The 14,737-nt window shown below is 46.0% G+C and overlaps 1 protein-coding gene across 1 annotated transcript in view; it reads left to right on the top strand.

The window, feature by feature from the left end:
• robo2 (roundabout, axon guidance receptor, homolog 2 (Drosophila)) overlaps nt 1–14,737 on the top strand; it is a 1,057,792-nt gene that overhangs the window by 499,153 nt on the left and 543,902 nt on the right. The window lies entirely within an intron of this gene.

Genomic DNA, 14,737 nt, shown 5'->3' with positions numbered 1-14,737 from the left:
CGAACCTCATTCTTTGCTCAAGTTTTCCTACATCCTCACCTTCTCTATTTTTAAGTAACTTATTCCAGCTTTATAAAATTTCTGCCTGCCTCCAAATCAATGTCTCCTCCTGAGTCAGCCTTTTCCCTGAACCTCATTACCTGTATACGAATGCACAGGAATGTAAGAAGTTGCAGAGAGTAGTGGACTCTGCCCAATACATCACGGGCACATCCCTCCCCACTGTCAGAAGTATCTACACGAGGCGCTGCCTCAAGAAGGCAACAACCAATATCAAAGATCCCCACCACCGGGGCCATGCCATCTTCTCGCAGTTGCCATCGGGCAGGAGGTACAGAAGCCTGAAGTCCCACACCACCAGGTTCAGGAACAGCAACTTCCCTTCAATCGTTTGGTAGTTGAACCAACCTGCACAACCCTAATCACTCCCTCAGTACAGCAACACCATGACCACATTGCACTACAATGGACTTTGTTTATTTTTGTTTGGTTCTAATTGTGTTCTTTTCTTGTACAATCCAGAGGCCTGGACAAACAATCCAGGGACCAAAGTTCAAATCCCAGCTCTGTCATGGCAGAATTTAAATTCGGTTAATAATGAGGAATTTCTGTTGTTGTTTTATCAACAACAACTAAAAAGCAATAAGATAAGATATCTTTATTAGTCACATGTACATCAAAACACATAGTGAAATGCATCTTTTTGCATAGAGTGTTCTGGGGGAGGTCTGCAAGTGTCACCACGCTTCCGGTGCCAACATAGCACGCCCACAACTTCCTAACCCGTACGTCTTTGGAATGTGGGGGGAAACCGGAGCACCCATTGGAAACTGGCAAATGGCATGTTGGCCTTTGTAATGAGAGGATTGGAGTTCAGGAGTAAATGGGCATCTTTGGATTTCTCTGAGCTGGAGGCTATGGAGGCTTGGTCACTGAGTTCAGAGATGGATGGATTTCTGGATGTTCAGGGGATCTAGGGATGTGAGGATTGGACTAGGGCAGGAGGAGAGCAATGATCTCGATGAGTGCTGGAGCAGCCTTGAGGGGCTGAAAACTTCCTCCTCCTTTTTCCCTGTTCTTTGTAATGATCAAAGTCAAAGTTGAGTTTATTGTCACATGCCCAAGTACATGTGTGCACAGGTGCAATGAAAAACTTACTTGCAGCAGCATCACAGGCACACAGCATCAGATAAGCAGCATTCACAAGAAAAACATAAATTAAACATAAATTATACACAATTTTTACAAAACAACCACAATTAGAACAAAGGAAACAAAGTCCGTTTTAGTGCAAAGCGATCAAAGTGGTCATAGTGTTGCTAAACTGAAGTGATTAAGGTTTTGCCGGTTGGTTCAAGAACCAAATGTAGAATTAACTGAATTTCTGTCCTGCAGCTCACTGGTATTCAGTTCTGGTCACCCCATTACAGGAAGGATGTTGAGGCTTCAGATACAAGATAAGATAAAGATATTTATTTATTAATCACATGTACATCAAAACACACAGTGAAATGCGTCTTTTTACATTATTGAGAATGTGCTGGGGGCAGCCCGCAAGTGTCGCCATGCTTCCGGCGCCAACATAGCACACCCACAACTTCCTAACCCGTACGTCTTTGGAACGTGGGAGGAAACCGGAGCACCCGGAGGCACGGGGAGAACGGGAAGAGGATGCTGCCTGGATTAGAGGGCATGTGCTATAAGGAGAAGTTGGACAAATTTGTGGTGTTGAAGGTTGCGGGGAGGCATGATAGAAGTTCATAAAATCATGAGAGGCATAGATAGGGTAGGCTGCTGCTATCTTTTCCCCAGGGTTGAAATATCTAATACCAGAGGACATGCATTTAAGGTGAGAGGAGGACAGTTCAAAGGAGATGTGTGGGGCAAGTTTTTTTACGCAGAGAGTGGTGGGTGCCTGGGATGTGCTGCCAGGGGTGGTGGAGGAGGCGGATACGATGAAGGTGTTTAAGAGGCTGTTAGATAGACACATGGATGTGCAGAGAATGGAGGGATATGGACCGTTTGCGGGCAGAAGGGATAAGGTGTCATTAGCTTAATTAGTTCAGCACAACATAGTGGGCCGAAGGGCCTGTTCCTGTGTTGTACTGCACTGTCTTATGTTCTGTGTTATGTTAATTCCTGTATAATTCATGTTTACTTTGTTTTTCTTCTGAATATTGTGTCTTTGAGGCTGTGTGCCTGTGATGCTGCTGCAAGTAAGTTTTTCATTGCAGCTGTGCACACATGGACTTGTGCAGATGACAATAAACTCGACATTGACTTGACTTGACTAGAGAATATTGAAGGGTTAGTCGGTGTGCTACAATTTGCAAAACTGGTTAGTTGCTGAATTATAAACATACTGAACTATCAGACAGTTAATTCAGCAGTCACACATCTCTAAGGCTTGGTTCTTTCCCAGCAGAGGGCTTAGTCCATAAATATATATTTCATCTGCTCCAGTACTGTGTAAATATTGTGTTCAAGAAGTGGTTCAATAACCTTTAGACTAACACCGTAATTTCAGGAAGGGCTCCCATGGGGTGAGGGACAGGGTCAGTGGAATTTGTGGACCAAGTCAGGTCCAGCACCCTTACTGGCTTTACGTTCTGCGATATCTCGGACTCAGTAATCTCTGATCGTTGAGGATCCAATAAGCGCTGACCAGCTGAGCTGTAGTTTTGGAAATGCTGTTGTCCTTCATCATGGGAAGTCAGGAGATAGAGTCATAGAGTCACACAGCACAGAAACAGGCCCTTCAGCCCAACTGGTCCATGCTGACCAAGATTCCCATTTGTTCACATTTGGCCCATATCCCACCAAACGTTTCCTATCCATGTACCTGTCCAAGTGTCTTTTAAATGTTGTTAATGTATCTGCCTCAACCACTTTTTCTGGCAGCTCATTCCAGATACCCACCACCCTGTGTGTGAAGAAGTTACCCCTCAGGTCCTTTTTAAATCTTTCCCCTCTCACCTTAAACCTGTGCCTATATAGTTTTTGGGTCCCCTTCCCTGGGAAAAAGTCTGTGTGCATTCACCCTATCTATGCCCCTCTTGATTTTATACACCTCCATAAAGTGTGCAAAATCCTCCAGTTCTGTCCTGTGATATAACCCCGACTTAAATTGCTTTTCCCATGGTGGCCGTGCCTTTAGCTGCCTGGGCTCCAAGCTTCAGACTTCCCTCCATAATTGTTTCCATCTTGCTCCTCCTTTGAGACCATCCTTGAAGACACAACATTGACTAAGCTTTGATTACCTGTCTCCTTAAGTGGATCAATGTCAGTTTATCTTTGATAATGGAGACACAAGAGACTGCAGATGTTGGAATCTGGAACAACAAACAATCTGCTGGAGGAACTCAGTGAGTCGAGCAGCATCTTTGGGGGGGGAGAAGGAATTGTCGCTGCTTCGGGTTGAAACCCTGCATCAGGACTGAGGGTGGAGAGGGGAGGTGGCCAGTGTAAAGTGTGTGGAGGGTGGAGGGGGTATGAGATAGCGGCCCAAGGTGATTGGTGGATCTTGATAATCTTGCTGTGAGGCTGATTGCATTCAGTCAACTACACTGGGTAAGCCATAACTTTTGCGTGCCCAGCTCCAGACTCCTGAAACCGACACTCTCGCAGGACGAGGTTACCAGGTGCCAGAGGAGATGTCAAAGTCGAATTTATTGTCATATCAAGGGTGTGCTCAAAGTCTCTTGAAGAAATGCAACATTCCCCCCATGACTCCTGGGAACCTCTAGCCCATGACCACTCAAAGTGGAGAAGGAGCATTTGGGGAAGGGTTGAGAACCTTGAGTCCAGAACAACACGGCACCTCACAACCTATCCACTCACTTGTCCCGTCACCCACCTCATGAAGACTCTGCAGTTCCCACATTGGTCCAATTAGTCACCTCGGAACCTACAGGATCAGAGTAGAAGCAAGTCATCCCCTATCTCAAGGAGCTGCCTCAGAAGGAGGAAAAAACACTTTAGGACAATTTGCTATGTTAAACACACAACATAAATGGAAGTTCTTGTCACTGAGGTCTCCAACTTTCTAACCACCTTCAGCACTTCACTTCAAAACCCTGCTCTAATCTTTAGACCCAGCCTGCAGAAACGGTTAAAGTCAAAGTCGAGTTTATTGTCACATGCACAAGTACATGTGTGCACAGGTGCAATGAAAAACTTACTTCACAGGCACATTGAGTCAGATACACAACATTCACAAGAAAAATATAAATTACACAAAAATTATACAAGAAAGAACACAATTTGAACAAAAAAATCCATTGTAGTGCAAAGAAGTCATAGTGTTGTATACTATATAGTTAGATTAGATTAGGTCAGATTAGTTTATTGTCATATACACCAGGGTGCAATGAAATTCCTTGCTTGCATAAAACTCATGGAGTAAACAGTGTACGTGGTTATAATACAACAATAAACACACTGACAAGCGCAAAACAACATAATGATGCAAAGACTGTAGTGCAATCTGAGGTAGCGCATAAAGAAATGTTTAAGTAACAATAACAAAATAACTGAGAGAGGTAGAGTTAAGAGTCTGAGAACGTGGTGGCACCATCAGGAAGGGGATGTGAGAGAGGGGATGGGTTCAGGAGTCTGACAGCAGTGGGGAAGAAGCTGTTCTTCAGTCCGGACGTCTGGGCTTTCAAGCTCCTGTATCTTCTCCCAGTTACTCTCTATCTCACCAGTACCCCTCAATATCTTGAGAACTTTGACAAAAGTCATGCCTTTGCCTCAATTCCAGAGAATTCAACTTTAGTTAGTCCCCCTCATAATTTAGCCTTTGCATCCAACATCATTCTAATAAATCGGTCTTGCTTTGTCTCGAAGAATAATTTGTGCATCTTGATTCCTTCATTCTATATTGTGGTCTTCCCTGTAGAACAAGGAAGGTTGTGAGCCTCTAGCTGAGGGGAAATGATTCACAATCCATCTCAGGCCTGGCTGAGAAGTTTGCTTTAAAATATGCATTGAGCTAATCTGTTGGCTGTGGTCACGTGCCTTTTCCCATCCAGACACACACTCACATATCCAGCTGGTTTGTTTCTAAACAGATGGAAGGGAAAACAAGACTGACAAAGGGCTTCATTGAAAAGGAGCTCGTAAGTATTTAATATCTGTAATCCAGTACCTAATGTTGATTCTCTGCATCACCCTACCTCCCCCCCCCCCCCCTCCAATTCACACCTCAGAGGCAGCACTCCAGCTTGTTCACGCTTAAGGTGAAAAGATATGTGACTCCTTGACAAAGCAGCAGTGAAATTTTAGTTTGCCTTGGAATGATAGGCTGATTAAGCTGCTCTCTCATGATAGTGTTTATGGTTTCGGGGATGAAATAGTTGCTTCTGAATCCAAAAGAGATGAATTTACATGGAACTTTTAGCAACCCCTTCAACGCCTCAAAGCACTTTCGCAGAATCACAGCACGTGACTGAAGGAGGCCTTTCAGCCCATCGTGTCTGGCCAAACATTCCCACTAAGCAGCTCTTGATATGTAGCCCTGCAGATTATGAATCCTCAAACCCATTTTTGAAATGTAATGAAGACCTTTGCCTCCACCACCTTTTCAGCCAGTGAACTCCAGACTCCCAGCACTCCTCAAGTTAAGACATTTTTATTCCCTCTGGTTCTTTCACCGACTGTCTTCAATCTATGCCGCCCAACTACTGGCAAAAAAAAAACGAGTTGCTGGAGGACCTCAGTGGGTCAGGCAGCATCTGTGGGAGTAAACGAAGGTCCAGATGAAGGTTCTCAACCCGAAACGTCGACTGTCCATTGCCCTCCACAGTTGCTGCCTGGCTCGCTGAGTTCCTCCGGCGTCTTGTGTGTTGCTCCATATTCCAGTATCTGCGGTCTCTCTTGTGTCTCCACTGAGTTACTAACCTCTCCTCTACCAAGAGAGGGTGAGACCACAGAGGGATCTGAACACAAGGATCAGAATTTGATGCATTGAGATGGAGGGAGATCCTTTCAGGTTTGAATCTCAATGCACATCAGGAATCGGAAATGCAGTGGTTTCAAACAAAGGTTTAATCATTTAAACTTCCATCTCCAATATCTCTTATTCCACTAGCTTCCTTGGGCAGTAATGACTTCTGTAACAAGGAAGGTTACAGAGTTCACATGAAAGATACATGCATTGGGTGTTCATTATTCAAAAACATTCCTTAATATAAACCACAAAAAACAGCTGGCAGATGCAAAAAGGAATATAAATGGGGATAAGGCATGGCATTTTAAAACTGCACACCACTACTCTGTCTGTTCCTGATGTTTCCACTCAGAATACTGAAAAAAAAACAAATAAAACTGTGTGCTTAAAGCATAATTTTCAAGGAACTTCTCAAAGGTGAAACAGAGGTAGTGAGGTGGCAAGGTTCAGAGAGGGAATTCCAGAGCATAGAGCCCAGGCATGTTAATCAGTAGTGGAGTGATTAAATCTGGGAGTGCACAACAGGCCAGAATTAGCGGAGTGCAGATGTTCTGAAGGTTGGAGGGCTGAAAGAGATTGCAGGGAAATTGGAGGTGAGGTCGAGAATTTTCCAACTGAAGTCGGTGTTTCACCCTAGAAGGATAGATTGATGAGGACAGGGCTGTCGTCTCTAATGGACAAAAAGACGAGGTGTGATCAAACCCGCCAGGATTTGAAGAGTGATTGAAAGGACAGATGCCAAGAGATTGTTTCCCCAGCTGAAGAGTCTATAGTTACGGACGTACTCCCAAGATAAGTGGGTCGCCCACTTCAGTTGAAGATAAGGAAGATTTTCTGAGCAGGCCAGGCAACATCTGTGGAGAAAAGCAGGCGGTCAACATTTCGGGTCAGGACACAAAAGGGGCTGATTCCTCCAGCGTCATCGTGTTTTTCATCTAGATTCCAGCACCTGCAATCCTTTGTTTCTCCAGGAAGATTTTCTTTACGGAATCATAGAGTTGTACAGCACAGAAACGGGCCTTTCGGCCCATGGACTGTGATGCTAATCTTTGCCATTTTCCTGCATTAGGCCCATATCCCCCTGTTCCGTTCCTATCCATGTACCTGGCCAAATGCCTGTTAAACATTGTAATTGTACATGCCTTTACTACTTGCTCCGGCAACTCATTCCATGTCCACACCACCCTCTGAGTGGAAAAACTTGCTCTCAGGTTTCCTTTATATTTTTCCCCTCTCATCTTAAATGAGAAGAGGGCATGTCCCGGATGGTGAGGGTCCTTAGTGATGGATGCCGCCTTCTTGAGGCACCGCCTCTTGAAGATGTCCTCGATGGTGGGGAGGGTTGTGCCCGTGATGGAGCTGGCTGGGTCTACAAACCTCTGCAGCCTCTTGTGATCCTGTACATTGGAGCCTCCATATCAGGTTGTGATGCAACTAATCAGAATGCTCTCCACCAAACCTCTATAAAAAATTTGCAAGAGTCTTCGGTGACATACCAAATCTCCTCAAACTCCTAACGAAGTGGAGCCACTGGCGTGCCTTCTTTGTGATTGCATCAATGTGTTGGGCCCAGGATAGATCCTCCGAGATGTTGGTTCAAAAGATAAGTCCTTGGAGGTGTCTCAAAGGAGATAAGAGAGGGGTGCAGGAGGTGGAAAGTTTTTAGGAGGGAGTTTAGGGCTCAGGTTGCATCAGCGTTTCACAAGGCTACACAGTTAAAATTTGCCCCCCTGTCACAGAGAGTTATGGATGAGAGCGAGCCATTCATCCAAATTAAGTGCATTATGATCAAGGGAAATTCAGAGGGGAAATACGGTCAAGTTTATTTCTGAACTAGAGGTCACGAGTTCAAAACTGAACCGAGAAATTAAGCTCAGTTTAAAAATTCTCTAAAGAAAAGTTAGTGCCTGTCAAGGTGACCTTGAAGCTGTTGGAATGTTGTTAAATCACATTGGTTTACTAAAGTCATGTAAGAGCAGGCAGCGTGGATGCTTCCAGTCCTGGTCAAGCATGGTTGACTTTTAACTACCCTCTGAAGTGGGCAAGCAAGTATCTCAGCTTCAACTCATGATGGGCAATAAATCTCGAGCCACAACCCAAGATTGAATTTGAAAAAAAAATAATTCAATTTTATCTCCAGGATCTTAAAAATCAATACAGATTCAAATAAAGATTTGTAGGTTTCTACCATCTGTTTCCATGAAGGTTATTGATTGATCAAGTGGCGCTGATATGCGGTCTCTGGCATTGTTAGAGGACTAAGTGTTTATTGGATCAATCAGAGATTCGCAGCACACCTGAATGCTGTGTTCAAAGCCACCCTATCTGATATCATCTGCATTTTTCATTGGAGTCTAGCATTTGCTGCACTGCATAGTGTTAAATCCATCACAGATACCCTTCTGCCTCCTCTCTTCCCACCCTTTACTATTGCCAACTGTTGTCTGAATATCGGCTCTATGGGCATCTGTGCCCACCAATAAATCAACCATCTGTCCTATTGCATGCAATCCTCAGGAGTTTTGTGTTCAGTCGGAAGATGCCAACCCAAGATCTATTGCCCATTCCCAAATATCCATGGGGAACATGGTTCTAAGGCCCCTTCTTGAATCACAACCAGCCCTTCAGGTGAAAGTACCCTGCAACTGAGGAGGGAGTTTTAAGTACTTAGACTCAGCGACAATGAAAAATCATCAATTCCGGTAACCACTCCCCTCTGTCCCTTTTTTCCCCTTATCCCACTGGCCCCCATCACCTCATCTCTTTCCCCTCCCCTGCCCTCTCAATCTGCCCATCACCCACACGTTCCTCCCTCTGGTTCCCCTCCCCACCTCTTTCATTTCATTCCATGGTCCACCGTCCTCTCCCATCAGATTCCATCTTCTTCAGCCCTTTGTCACTTCCACCTATCACCTCCCAGCTTCTGACATCATTCCCACTCTCCCCCCCCTCGCCCCCCTCCTCACCTGGCTATCACCTCCCTTCACCTGGATCCACCTATCACCTGCCAGCCCTTGCTCCACCCCTTCCCCCAACCTCTTTATACCGGCTATCTCCCCTCTTTCTTTCCAGTCATGAAGGGTCTCGACCCGAAACGTCGACTGTCCATTTCCCTCCACAGATGCTGCCTGACCCGCTGAGATCCTCCAGCTCCTCTGTGTGTTGCTCCAGATTTCCAGCATCTGCGGTCTCTGGTGTCTAACTATATTCCCATGTTAGGATGATGGGAGACTTGGAGGGAACCTGCAGGTGGAGTTCCCTACCAGTCACTCTCCTTGTTCTTCTCTATGGTAGAGTTTGTAAGTTTGGGAGGTACAATGGAGTCGCCAGTGAGGTAACTGCAGTGCATTTTGTAGGTGGTGTACAGTGTAGCCAAGGTGCTCCGGTGGTGCTGAGTGTGGATGCTTAGGATGGTTGATGGGTTGTCAGCCAAGTGGACTGCTTTGTTCTGGATGGTGTTAAGCTTGGATTTGTCAAGTCATACAGTTATTGAACCATACGGTACTTCAGTCCACTATGTCTATGCTGATCCTAAAGTAGCCATCTCTTCCCATTTACCAGTACTTGGTCCAAAGTCAAAGCCAAGTGCATTGCCATCTGCACAAGTCCATGTATGCACAGGTGCAATGAAGAACTTACTTGCAGCGGCATCACAGGCACAGAGCATCAGATAAGCAGCATTCACAAGAAAAACATAAATTATACACAATAGTTACAAGAAAGAACACAATTAGAACAAAAAAGACCAAAGTCCATTTTAGTGCGACGTGATCAGTCATCACAGTGTTGCTAACGTCTTTAGATAGCCACTCTTAGATAGCCACGTGAATGGTAAAAAAATGGAGGGCTATATGGGAGGGAAGGGTTAGATCGATCTTAGAGCAGGTTAAATGCTGGCCCAATGTCGTGGGCCGAAGGGCCTGTACTGTGCTGTAATGCCCTATGTTCTAAACTGTAGTGATTGGGGTTTCACCGTAGTCTTCCATGCCCCTTGGTGAATGAAATGTTTGTCAATATCCTTCTCAAATGTGGTGAGAGTCTCTGCCTCTATCATCCACTCAGGCAGTGTGTTCCAGATTCCAAACAGCCTCTGGGTGAAATAATTCTCCCTCAGACCCCTTCTAAACCTGTTACCCCTCACTGTAAACCTGCCCCTCTAGTTATGGACAACTCTGCACTCTTCTGGAGTGTTGCACTCATCCTGGGAAGTGAAGAGTATTTCATCACACTCCTGGCTAGTGTGGGTGATGGAAAGGGGTGTCAGGAGTACCCAGCCTCTGAGTCACTCTTGCAGCTCTGGTATTAATGTGTCTGGCTGAGTTAGGTTACTGATCAATGGTGAGTCCCAGAAGGTGACAGTGGATGACAATAATCTCATCGTGTGTCAAGGGTCAGCGTTCCGACTCCTGCTGGAGGTGATAATTTCCTGCTGTTTTCTTTGCTGCTCTCAAACACCTTCGCACAAGCACGTTCTCCCCGTGCGTCTCCGTGGGTTTCCTCCGGGTGCTCCGGTTTCCTCCCACATTCCAAAGACGTACGGGTTAGGATGTTGTGGGCGTGCTACGTTGGCGCCGGAAGTGCGGCGACACTTGCGGGCTGCCCCCCAGCACATTCTCAGTAATGCAAAAAGACGCACTTCACTGTGTGCTTCGATGTACACGTGACTAATAAATAAATAAATAGGAATAGAATCTGTACACACGCGCAGGTGTGCACACGTGCATATTCTAACCTGACTCACTGCATAGTGATGCAGAACCAGAGCCTCTTCTTCCTGCTGCCCTAGTAGTGCGTAACTTCAGTCCAAGATTTACTTTTCAATCCACATTACTCATAAAAATACTTACCTGATCACTTATGGGTTTGCTGGGTGCAAGTTACCTGCTGCGTTTCTTACATTATCGCAGTGACTACGCTTCACAGGAAATCATTGGCTGAAACCGACTTTGGGAGGTGTTGGACTGGAGTATTGTGGCCATTTCTGGGCACTGCACTTCAGGAATGATGCGAAGGACTTTGAGAGGGTTCAGAAGAGATCTGTTAACATTAGTTCCGGGATGAAGGAGTTTGGTTATGTAGAGAGATTGGAGAAGTCCGAATCGTTCTCCTTGGAAAATTTAAGGGAAGGTAAATGAGTTATTTGAAACTATCTGCATTTTGTAGCTGGTGCCCACTGCAGCCGGGGTGCCCCAGTGGTGCTGAATGTGAATGGTTGGTGGGGGGGCGGGGCGGTGGTTGATGGGTCAGCTTTGTCCTGGATGGTGACAACAAACAATCTGCTGGAGGAACTCAACAGGTTGAGCAGCATCTGTGGGAGGAAAACTGTGAGTGCTGATGTCGGGTTTTGACCTGAAACTTCGACAATTCCTTTCCCTCCCACAGATGCTGCTCGACCCGCTGAGTTCCTCCAGCAGATCAGCTGTTGTTCCAGACTCCAGCATCTGCAGTCTCGGATGTCTTCACTGTCCTGGATGGTGTTCACCTTTGAGTCATAGAGTCATTCAGTTATAGAGTTCAGCCCATGATTTCGGTCCATTGTGGGCTGAAGGGTCTGTTCCTGTGCTGTACTGTTCAATGTTCCATGAGTCAGACAGCACTGAAACAGGCCCTTCAGTTCACTATGCCTAAGTTGACCCTCAAGTAGTCATCTGTTCCCATCTACAAGCCTTTAATGCTTTGGCAATTGCTTGTCTAGGTACTTCTTAAATGTTACAGATAGAATAACTGGAAACTGTTCCTATCGATGGTCATTTGACAAATGGGATAAGATCCTATTAAGGAACGTGATAAGACATTCTCACTTCTCCCCCCTCCCATCGGACAGAAGATACAAAAGCCTGAAAGCACATACCACCAGGCTCAAGGACAGCTTCTATCCCGCTGTTATAAGACTATTGAACAGTTCCCTTATACAGTGAGATGGACTCTTGACCTCACAATCTACCTCGTTGTGACCTTGCACCTTATTGTCTGCCTGCACTGCACTTTGTCTGTAACTGTAACACTTTATTCTGTGTTCTGTTATTGCTTTTCCCTTGTACTACCTCAATGTACTGATGTGATGAAATGATCTGTACGGACGGCATGCAGAACAAAGTTTTTCACTGTACCTCGGTACATGTGACAATAATAAACCAATTTACCAATGCAAAGGACCAGGGAGACTTTTCCAACACAGCAAATGGTTGGGGAGTGGGGGTGTGGAATGCACTGGCAATGGGAGGGATGTGGAGGGTTGGTGGGAGGGGGAGAAGTGGATGCAGATTTAATCTTGGTGTTCAACTGAATAAGTACTTGAAAGGGGAAAGAAAAATCTGTCGGGTGGAGGGGAGAGGGCGGGGGGAGTGGGGGGAACTGAAAGCAAATAAAGTGCTGGAGATACTGGAATCTGAAGCAAAAGGCAGAACAGATTCCTCACCCGGAACACTGGCTGGTTTCTCTTCAACATGCATTGCCTTTGTTCTGATAGGACTGAAATGGAATCAGCTTCTGTGTTTGTAACCTTTCTGTGAGACTCCGTGGCATTAAAACAGTTTCATTTCGGAAATCTGTTTGATAAATTGTGCAGAATCTTCATTGACATGTTTGTATTGGGGGATGTGTAAAATTGGCTTGAGGAGACTTTGTGCTGGGGCTGTGCGTGGCGAATCTTGCTGGATTTAAGCTGCGATCAACAGGAGGCGCAAGAGACTGCTATTTCCCCGAAAACAAATGAATTCTCTGCACCACCACGCTCTCTCGTTCCCCTGTAGCATTTTTGCGTGTGATGGGCAGGAAGGGACAGTCGGTCAGACAAACCATCAAATAATTTGCCGAGAATTTCTTTGATGGCCATTCACATTATGTGCAAGAGAGAGAGAGAGCCCTCCTGTTAGGAAATGCTCACATCCTGAAAAAAATATTGCATTTATTTGACTTTTGCTGATCGCTATCTCTTGAGGTGGCTCTTTGTGCTCCAAGTTCAAACCAAATGCACTCCTTTACACCAAATTTCCAGCGATGGTGCTCAGTCTTTAGTAATCGCTAACAGTCGTGAACGGTTGTTTCTGAAACAGCCAGAACCAGGGGCGGTTGAACAGAAGGGAGAATGTGACTATCACTCGGTCCGAGGCCAGGGATTTCGTCTGAATAATGTTAAATAGAACGAATAAATTGTCAGGATTTTAACTGAGGGCTTCTGTGAATTTGTTTTTACTCGCTGGGGGCAGAGAGAAACGCTAATTTCATTTTATTTTTGTTTAAATCCTCAACCCTAACGTGTTTGGAACTTAAATGACTGATTAATTCTGGAAACATTGTTGGAAAAGTATTGAAACGGTTTGTCTCCCCAGCCTGCGCGCACCGAGCCCGGAGTTGGAAAGGGTAGCGAGCTCACGGCGTCTCGGTAACTGGAGGAATTAGAGGGTGGAATCTGCCAAATTGAGGATTAGAAGTTTTTTTTTTCCCAAAAAAAATCGTTTCCCTTTTTCTTGCGGAACTGCACGTGAACATTAAAAGCATTTGCGCGGCTCCCAAGCCAAATCTCCTGTGCTTCACGCCTGAATGGTTGAATCCAACCATCCTTTCCACAGACTTTCTCCACCCCTTTTCCCCAAGTTGTGTGTGCATTTTCCCTCTCTCTCTCTCTTTCCCTGTGCTCGTGTCATTTTGGAGCCGTTCTTCGGCTGCTTCAGAGCGCACCAGTGTGTGTGTATGTGTGTCTGGAGCTGAAGGAGAGAGATCCACACACACACACACACACACACACACACACTCACACACACACCCACTGCAGAAGATGAAACAGATCTGCCAATGCCAAGTCAAACTCTACGCGTACCCGCAGAGAGGGGATACAGCCGGATTATAATGAAGCTCTAAAACCGACGGAAGAAGAGAAAATAACATTGCTTTGGTACCAGTTAAACTATAAAATGTAAACCAGCCATCGGGGATCTGACAGTGGAGAAGGCACATCAGGGTCCAAGGCGTCCTCTGTGTGAGTGAGTGTGTGAGTGTGTGTGCGTGTGTGTGAGTGTGTGTGTGTGTGTGTGTGTGTGTGCATGTGTATGTGTATGTCTGTGTGTGTCAGCTTTGAAAGATAGTGAATTTTGGACAACGCGAGGATCAAACCCAAGGGTTCTCACCGCCGACCTCCGCATCCAGCAAGAAAGTTCAGACCTCGGTGCTGGATCCAGTTGCTTCCTCCGGATCTGGCGGATTTGTTCAGCCCAGGAGATCCCTCCGGTGGAGTTCATCCAAGCTCCGCCAACCATAGGTGCTCGAATCGATCCGGGGAGCGAGCGGCTGGCCGCAGTCGCCGAGGGAAGTGTTCACAACTTGGCCCTCCCGCCGCTTGTACATCACTCAAGCCTCTCGCTCAACAAATTGCCTCCCCGTGCACCGGGGTGGTGGTCTGTGGACCCCAAGCACCCTCCCTATCTCTCATTCTCCCACTGGAAGTTGCCTGTCAGGCTTGGCGCGTCCCCGACCAGTAGTGATGCCAGGATGGGACTGTTGATGTACCTCGTTGTCTGTGGGTTGTCTTCGCAAGTTTTTGGTAAGTCCCCGAAAAGTCAAGGATCGGGGGAGATCGCGGTCTGAGTCTTGGGAGAGCGGGTGGGGCGTGGAATTCACAGCGGCGAGCTCCCTGTTTAAAGAATTTCTGGAAACCAACGCAGCAAGAAAACGAAAGCTTGTTACTTGAAATATCTGTCGCTGTGCCGCAGATGTTTTATTCCCCCCTTCATGTTAAAACAAAATGTCCAACTTCAAAGATTCGGCTTCAGACTGAAACTCTCCCCCTAC

Source organism: Pristis pectinata, chromosome 4 (assembly GCF_009764475.1).
Source record: "Pristis pectinata isolate sPriPec2 chromosome 4, sPriPec2.1.pri, whole genome shotgun sequence".
Taxonomy (NCBI): Eukaryota; Metazoa; Chordata; class Chondrichthyes; order Rhinopristiformes; family Pristidae; genus Pristis; species Pristis pectinata.
This window is presented reverse-complemented; position numbering and strand designations above follow the sequence as displayed.